Below are 10,018 nucleotides of genomic sequence, written 5' to 3'. Positions count from 1 at the left end.
ACTCACCACTAAAGTCCCCAGTTACACAATCTTTATATTTTTTGAACTAGATTTTAGGTCTTTGCTTTTTATTCATTTACAAAAACAGTAGAATTAGGAATGTGGCAGTTCTCTCTGACAAAGAGTGGGATGAGAATGAGCTGAGAGGATAATAAACAAGGACAACAAACAGTCATTAAAGAAAATGACTCTCCTGGGAGCTACATGAAGATTTATAATATATCTGGAAATCAATCAACAACCATAAGCTACTAAATGGAACGACTCTTAATTTTTGCTAAAAAGAAACTGTTCTGTGGTTTAATTTATTGTTCCTGTTACTACTCCTAATGAAATTGTTTTAAAGGACAATACCAGAGTTACTTTGGAAGAGTTATTTCATTAAAGATGAACTCTTTTAAAACTGGACAATGAGTGGAAATACTTGAAATAAATCCTCATTCAAATAAAGGATTTTAACTAACCTCAATATTATAGAGATATTTGTTCCAACTGTGTTTTCATGAAGTCGATCAGACTCCACTTTAATCCATCATACTCTCATGGATTATTTAAACCAGTCCAGTTTCCTGTTAAGTGACTAAAAACTGAAAATATAAATGACTAGTTTTGAAGACAGCTCCAACAGCCCAGCCTTCATACAGCAAATACAATGCAACCACTAAGTAAGTGACCCAGGAATGCGCTAAGGCAAAAACCTGTGGAACTTCATGAAATCCTTATAGATGTGGCCTTGAGATGAGAAGCTGACTTGTATTATGTGCCATTTTTTGTGGTGTAAATAATCCCATCATGGCCAATTTCAAGCTACTGGCTCACAAAATCCCTAGAAATTCCTAACATCAACTGGTTCACAAAATTCCTAAATATATGCTGATGGTCTCTCATAGGTCAATGTGAGGTAGCTGTTATATATCACTGTCTTTAAGTCAAAGGCAGGATAAACTCTTTTCTGACCATAGCAGGTTCTCTTTAAGAAAATTTCATTGGTCATTTTTGCAGGCATCAGGGACACAGTGGGGCATAAAGCAAACTCCCTGCCCTCTAAAGGCTTAAAATCTAACTGGGAAGCAGGATTGTCACAAAATACAAATAATGACATGAAACAACTACTCTTCCAATAATTGGTATTTAGAAATAAATGCAAATGGATTCTGTAATGTCAGCAATTTCTAAATAAAATGTGCTTATATTCTTTAGGATCTTGGTATAGCATCACCTTTGTTTGATTTTTCAAGACTTTGAATATTTCAAAACAAAAACAAAATAAAGAAAATCTAGATATAGAATGGAAAAAGTAAATGATTCTGTGTTTCTACACTGGGACAATCTCAATTTTCTGGAAAAATCATACATATGTTTAGGGTCTTAAGTTCTGTATTTGTTCACTTACAAGTTAATTTTTTGAGCTTGTATATCACAGATCATTACTGAATGCCGAGCATACAAAGAGAAACCAAGATACAGTTCAGTATTAGTCATCTATTGCTGTTGTAACACATTGCCACGAACTTACTGGCTCAAGACAACAAAAATGTATTACTTTATAGTTTGAGAAATCAGAAGTCTGAAATGGATCTCATTGGTCTCATGGGCTAAAATCAAGGCATCAGTAGGACTGCACGCCTTCTGGAAGGTCTAGAGGAGAAGCCCTTTCTTTGCCTTCTCTGGCTTCTAGAGTTCACCCTCATTCTTTGGCTCCTGGCTCCCTTCCTCCATCTTCAAAGCCATCAAACACTGGCCAAGTCTTTCTCACCTAACACTACTCTGACACTGACTCTTTTGTCTGCTTAGATGCTATGCTGTAAGGATTTAGCATTTCAAAACACAAAAAAGCATTTTGAACTCACTGGCAGTATTTAAAAAATAAAGCAAAGTGCTATCAGTAATGAATGCTAGTAAGTTTGTCCTGAATGAAGCAGATTTGTTAATAATAATCTAACTATGCATATCATAATTACATCACTTCACAATTGATTTTAAACTCATCTGTCTAGTGACTGGTTTCTGTTCAGTGTGCAGACAGCAAATCCTCAAGCCTAGTGTATATGATAGAGCTGAGATTGGAAGTGGCTATGAGATAGTGAGCGCCAGACTTCTAGCATACTCCCCCACCCCCTGCCACTTTGATTTCAGAGGGTGGGCTGCAATGGAGAAGACATGCAGGAGAGAGAGTGGCTGGGAGGGTGTTATCCATACTCAGCAGAATAAGCTAGACCAGCTGCAGTGTAGAGTTAGGAGTATTAGAGTTAAGGAAGCTGAATAAGGGGAAATAATTCTGAAACTAATTTGTCAAGATCTGGAGGAAAACATCTTGACTATAAATGTGATTAGGATCTAGGGTGCGTTACATCAGGAATTTGTCAAATTTCCAGGCCTAGAACTCATGAATATGAACACTAGGCCAGATATATTGGAAACTTATATCTGTCTTGCCCAATTTATTTGCCAGCCTGTAGGCAGAGGATTAGGCACAAGAACTTGGTAATGGACTGTGTTGTCAAGACAGAATGCTTCTTGAATTAATTGAGACAGCCAATAATTTTAAACACTTAAAAGTTCTAACAATGTTTTTTTTCAATGCAGGAATAAGGCATTGAGTTCAATCTACTAATATTCTGTAACCTTGAATAGGATGATAACTGAAAACCGAGACACAGTAAATTATATTAGGATGGGGAATAATCACCAAGTACACTGTCCTTATTTTCCTCTGCTGGAAATTAAATGATTGCCCTGCCCACAAGTCATATTTTTGCAGTTTTAGAACAGATTGTTCATGAAGACTCAGTATGACAGCTGCATCTGAGAGTCTGTTGCATCCCCAGGAAATGCAATGAAGGATCAGTCCATTTTGCATTCTCAATACAAGATTCCATTCTCAATCTTGTATTCTACTGCTCTGGGGGACCCTGAGGAAATTCCATTTCCCTTCCCCATTTCTGGATAACACATTCGTAGATAGTTTATTTTCCTCAGGAAATATTCTATCTCTGTTGATTTCAACTTTGTCTTAGAATGTTAAACATTTTGTATCTACATAGAAGATCACATGATGGGCAATCAGTTTTCTAATATTACAAATTAGTGTCAGATTATTAATAAATAGATAAAATTAAGATGTATTAATAAGATTTAAAAATTCCCAAATCAAATATTATTTTCTTTCTTACTGAACTATGCATTTATTGAGGCAGTCAAGTAGTGTAACTAATGAATTGTTTCTCCTATGTTAACCAAATTAACAAATGCAAAATACTTAGAATGGTGTCCAGCACATAGTAAGCATTATGTAACAACTTTACTACTCATATTATTATTGTTTTTATTATCTTCTTAAAGTAAACATGGGGCATTTTCAATGAAAATCTACTGATCTTTTAATGAATACAATAAGAATTTCTTTAGCATTGTAGGCAAGATATGGATGGGCAGACAGACTAGCTACTTGCAAGCTTATCACACACACAATATTTCCTACAATTCATTGAATATTCTCTATTTCCAAACATTTGGCTAAGTGTTTTGCTAAACTATTTCACTCATTTAATTCTCACAACCCAAATAAGGAGATTGGCTTTTATTAGCCTTGTTTTAGAGAAAAAGAATATAAGGTATAGAGAAGTAATGTAATATGCACAATAGTCAGTTGAATTTATAAAGCCAAGACCTTCATACTCAAGGCCCATGTTTTCAACCAGGACCTCTTTCATATCTCCATGGTTTATATGAACTCATCCTCAAGACGATTTAAAAACATGGCTGTAAGTGGTTAGTCTACTTCTTACAATTCAATTCAGCAAATTGATTGACCATTTACCTTGGCATATCAATAAAATCGATTCTATGTATCAATTCTATCTAGCCTATCTACATATTGGGATCAATATCATCAAGGACATGAAGGATATCTAAGACTGTGCCACCTAGGGAAACTGAGTAAAGTTTTCTTTGAGGCTCGAGTCTCCATAATAGCTGTTAATCTCCCTTTTACATGCTATCTGTAATTTTTCTCATTCTTATACCCAAAGCACTCATAATATATGCATGTTTTCAAAGTAGTCAGTTATACTATTATGTTAATGACTGCTTCACTGACATCTTTTAGTTTATGATATTTAAATAATTATAACTCATTGGTTAACTTATATTGACCATGTATGAGAAATTCATTTCCAAGGACCAGCATGTTTGTTAACAATTTCTGAAAATGAAAAAAAAAATTCTGAAAGTGGTTAGAGCTCTGTTAGAAAACAATCCAAGAATTACTTAAGAAATAGTGCTGTTCTCAAATGAAGATTATGGCTATGACTCAGAACGCAGACTCCTGGGAAACAGAGCCTGTAAAGTTAAGGCACTTGCTGAACAAATGAGCAACAGCTTATTGGTAACCTGGGGCTGAGCATTTGTGTATTCCCTGTTTCAACCAATGGAGGACTGACTAAGCAACAGATGTGCTTAGAGCTGAGCTATAAAAATGTGTTGTAATTTAGATTGTTCATCTTAATTCTATCTATTATATATAGTATTGTGTTTGGTTCTTGGAAGTACATTTTATGAAGGTTATTGGCAAACAAAGATGTGCCCAAAGGCAGATGGCAGGGATTTGCGACTCATGTTACACAGAACAAGACTTAGTTCTCTGGGTTTGCTTAGCCTGAGGAAGCAAAGAACAGAGGAGCACATGAGCAATATCCAAATATTTGAAGAGTACCTCATTTCATTTTAAGTAACTCCAAGAAGCAAACTAAGACATAGGGAATAGTGAGGGAACATTTTTTGATTCGATGTAACAGATGTTGTCACCAGCAATCCAGCTCTCCAATGAAGATGGTAGTGAGCTCCCTGTCATTGGAATAGATAAAGTCATAGGAACACCAAATTCAAAGAATTTTTTCGAAAGTGCTTTACACAATCCTTCTTTCACTAGTGAGGAAACAGAACCTCAAAATTGCATGGCATGCTTAACACAGATGTCAGTGGCAGAGGCAGGACTGTGTCCACAGGTGTTTCTATTCAAAAGCCCTCCCTCTATAGCCAAGTGACAGCAGGGCAATGTTGGATGCCTCTCAGGTCAATATCACAGAAAAGACTGAATTGTTAGAAGGTTGAAATAAATCACCTCCAAGAAGTCTGCTACTTCTCAGGGTCTGTGCTTTTAATTTGAGGGTTATTTGGTTTACATATTTGCTCTTTTAAAGAACAAATTTTGCTATTGTAAGTATCATTTCTCATCTGAGAATGACTCAGTTATTCATGTCACAGAACTAGCAATGTGCTCTAAGAAGCAGCATCAGTTTCCCTGGGGAAGGTGAAAATGGGTAGAGTACAGAGATGTTTCTTGAAGCCTCTATAAAATTCAAACAGAAATGGTCCCTTTCAGGCTACCAGGAGCTCAAAGTACTATCACTCTCAAGATATTTACTCAGGGATGACATTCTATGGCATAATTTCAGAACAAAGTAAGGAAAGGAAAACAGGGAAAAATGATATTTGTCTAGATTATTTCTGGATCTTAAAATCATATTGTATATCCTTTTTAGAAGATGTAATGATCAGAAAAGTCTTCATCGTCTTCTAACTCACATACTTTCATTACTTTGTAAATACATGTTCTTACCCTCAACTCACAGGTTCCAGAATAAAGTTTTTCTTACCTGTGAATATATGAAAGATGAGATAATTACAAGCTTAAAGTTTTAGAAATTGATTCTAATTCGGCTACAAGTAGGTGGTATTCTATTAATACATCTATTATTGATGATAATAATAAAAGTACTAATAACATTTATTGAGTAAAAATTGTATGCTAGGCTATGTGATTAACACTTCACATTCATTACGTAATAACAGGTGAGTTAGATACTATTATAATTGCTAATTATATTGTTGCTAAAAATGAAGAATTAGTTTTCAAACAGATTAAGGACTTGCAAATAGCCAAAGTGGCATTCAAACCCAGATTTACTTGAGTGAGAAAGAATTTAATGGAGAGAAAATAAGAAAGGGCACCTGGCAGAGAGAAAGAAAGGCTATGGAAAAAGAATTGCTTTTGAAAAAATGTTGAATATGACTAAACCTTTCATTAGATTTATGATAATATGCTTATTACTCCATTTGCTCAGAGAAAAAAAAAATCCTCTGATAATCTCAAGAGAATGCTCAAAACTCTTTAGTCACCCCTTAGTACTCTGACATACAAACCATCATAATTAATTTGAGTTTCTTCATTTCTGAATTCTTTCTTTACTAATTCAAAGAAGTATTTATTGAGCAGCTGGTATATGCCAGGCTCTGTACTAGCCATATAAAATATAATGGGATGTAGTCTTCGCTCTTCAAGGTCTATCAGCCTAGCAAGAGAAATGGACATTAATCAAATAATTACACAAATAAACATGCAGGTATAAATGGAAATGCATGTTATAGACAGGATAGAAGAACATGGTGTCAGGAGAATATATAACAGGTGTGTTGCTTCAGGCTTTCCAAGAGGCAAAGACCAAAATCCTTGTTAGGAAAAAGGAGACAGAGACAGCAGAAGCTAGGAGAGTCATCAGATCGAAGTGCAGGTGTAAGTCTCTCAGGGAGTACCCGAGCCAGAGCCACTGGTCAGAAGAGTCCCCATCTCCCTGCTGTGTTCTGTTGTTGGCTGGGAGCAGCCTCTGGGAAGGGAGGCATCAGACACATGCACCAATGGAGCTGGTTATTCTCCCTTCAGTCAGAGATCTGAGCAGGACATCTTCATGGCCATGACACTGGGAAAGTGACATGGGACTATCAGAAGCATTTCCCTAAGGAAACCACAGGTACCTGAGTTTGAAGGGCTGGCCATCAAGAAGTGAGTGGGATGAAGAGGACTCATGTCAGGACTCAATTTTATATGGTTGGAACTCTTCAAAATGGTTTGAGGGTTTTCAGTTTGAATCCCCTGCAGAGGCTCCCCACAAATCCCCAAAACAAGAGAGTACAAGATGGAAGAGTCTGAAATTAGGTCAACTGGACAATCCTTAGAGATTCCTGGCCCGTAAGGGAAGGCCAGACTGCCTATTAGACACGTGTTCTCCAAGATTTAGTGCTTGTCCTATTGTCAGCTTTCTATAAATTAATTTATTACCATGTCATCTGTAAAGTTAGGATCTTGCCATTTATGAACTTATACACACTGATGATTGGTTTAATAAAGTATAAATTAGGGGAAAATGCTGCATTAACTCAGCTGGCATTGACATTTTTTCTTACCTGTTGTAGTTTCATTAAAATGACCATAGGTTAATCACAAATAGAACTTTGTGCCCTGTTGGATGTAACAGCTATTTTTGAAACCACAAACAATTAATAAGAATCAAATCATCCACCTGGCTTTTGAGGCCCCTTGGTGTGTCATCCAATTCTGCAATATATTCCTTCTGTATGCTCGAGGGCAGGCTCATTTAACTCAATGCCATGGCCAACAGAGTTTGTAACTGATATTTGACTAGCTTTAAAATGAACAGTTGTAGAATAATATTTTATATTTTCAAAATCAGAATGTAAGAAGCCCACACTTCATGATCACAAAACTCAATAGAACTTGACATAGTTGATTAAGCAGAAGAGAGTTAGAAGAGTTGGTTGATTAATTACCACATTTCTTAGGTATATGCAATATGAGTTCTTGATTAGTCCAGTAGGTTTCATGGTGGAAGTAAGTTTATCTTAGATGAAACATCTAACTGGGGTGTGTTGTATGATGGAAGGATGATCACTACCTCTGCATTCTTAATTTGGGGGACAATGAGACCCAGTGCTGAAGCAGGATGTTCAGACCTTCCAAGACAATGTTCTTTGTATTTAAATGCAACAATTGAGCCTTTCAACTCTTCGGTTGAACTTCAGGTGTCAGGAATTGGTCTCAGCATGGACTCGGGTGAGGCCAGAGGCTCCACTGAAGCACGTGTGCATTTGAAGACCTTTGGGTCCTGCATTACTCAAGCCCCTCCCAGACCACAGCCCAGCTCCCCACTTGTCTCCCTGCCTCCTGCTTGACTGGCTTCAGTCCTGCTACAAAAGCGACTATTCTAAGTCTCAAAAATCTATTATGCTATTTCCCTGGTTAAAATTATTTAATAGCTCAGCAGTGCTTTCTGGCTAAAGTCCTAAATCCTTAGCATGGCATCAGACCTTTGTGATTAGGTCCTTTTTTTTTTTTTTTTTTTTTTTTTGAGACCAAGTTTTGCTCTTTTTGCCCAGGCTGGAGTGCAATGGCGCGATCTCAGCTCACCGCAACCTCCGCCTCCCGGGTTCAAGAGATTCTCCTGCCTCAGCCTCCCAAGTAGCTGGGATTACAGGCATGTGCTACCATGCCTGGCTAATTTTGTATTTTTAGTAGAGACAGGGTTTCTCCATGTTGGTCAGGCTGGTCTTGAACTCCCGACCTCAGGTGATCCGCCCGCCTCGGCCTCCCAAAGTGCTGGGATTACAGTCGTGAACCACCGCACCTGGCCGATCAGGTCCTTCTTTATCCCTTCAACTTCACTTTTTGCCACCCACATGCCATGTCTCTATATTATGCATATACCCAGCCTACCATATGCTAGACATGCTGTGCCACCTCTTATCTCTGGCTTTGCACCTGCTGTCTCTTCTGTCTACAATTCTATACCCATTCTTTCTTCACCTTACCCAGGCTAACCCCTAATCACTCTTCAGTTTGAAGCTCCACTATCCTCTCCTAGAAGATGCTGCCTTTGCTTTGCCTTCTTTGCCCAGCCTTGGCTATGTGCCTTACCATGTGTCTGTACATCTTGACTTCCTTGTTTTTTTAAAAAACAGATTTTCTGAGATAACATTCACAAACCCCCAAAATCCATGCACTTAAATGTAACATTCAATGGATTCTATGATGTTCCTGGAGTTGAACAACCATTACCACAATCTCATTTAGAAACATTTTCACTAGCCCAAAAAAAGACATACCCACTAATAGTTTCTCCTCCTCTCTACACTCATTCAGCCATAGGCAATCACTAATATACTTTCTGTCTCTACCTATTTATCTGTTCTGAATATTTTATATAATGCAATCATGTGATCTTTGGTGACCGGCTTCTTACATTTAGCGTAATGTTTCAGGCTTCATCCATGTTGTAGTACATATCAATACTTCATTCTTTTTGTGGACAAATAATATTCCATTGTACAAATATACCATTATGTTATTTATTCATTTGTCAGTTGACAGAAATTCTGGTTGTTTCCGCCTTTTACCTCTTATGGATAATGTTGTTATGAACATTCATGTACAACTTTTTTGATGACCTATGTTGTGATTTTTCTGAGTACATACCTAGGAATGAAATTGTGAGGCCGGGCGCGGTGGCTCAAGCCTGTAATCCCAGCACTTTGGGAGGCCGAGACGGGCGGATCACGAGGTCAGGAGATCGAGACCATCCTGGCTAAAACGGTGAAACCCCGTCTCTACTAAAAAATACAAAAAACTAGCCGGGCGAGGTGGCGGGCGCCTGTAGTCCCAGCTACTCGGGAGGCTGAGGCAGGAGAATGGCTTGAACCCGGGAGGCGGAGCTTGCAGTGAGCTGAGATCCGGCCACTGCACTCCAGCCTGGGCAACAGAGCAAGACTCCGTCTCAAAAAAAAAAAAAAAAAAAAAAAAAAAGAAATTGTGGAGTCATATGGAAACTTTATATTTAACATTTTGGGAAACAGACAAATTTTTCCCACAGTGGCTGCACAATTTTACATTCCCACCCACCAGCAACATATGAGGATACTTTCTCATCCTCAGCACTTGTTCTTTTCTGTTTTTGTTTGTTTGTTTTATTTTGCTTTTTGTTATAGCCATTCAAGTGGGCATGAACTGCTATCTCAATGTGGTTTAATTTACATTTCCCTAATGACTAATGATATTGAGCATCTTTTCATATGCTTATTGACCATTTGTGTGTCTTCGTTGGAAACATATCTATTAATATCCTTTGCCAATTTTAAAAACTGAGTTACTTGACTTTTAGTTACTGCG

The sequence above is a fragment of the Macaca fascicularis genome, chromosome 8, assembly GCF_037993035.2.
Source record: "Macaca fascicularis isolate 582-1 chromosome 8, T2T-MFA8v1.1".
Taxonomy (NCBI): Eukaryota; Metazoa; Chordata; class Mammalia; order Primates; family Cercopithecidae; genus Macaca; species Macaca fascicularis.
Note: the sequence above shows the minus strand (reverse complement) of the source record.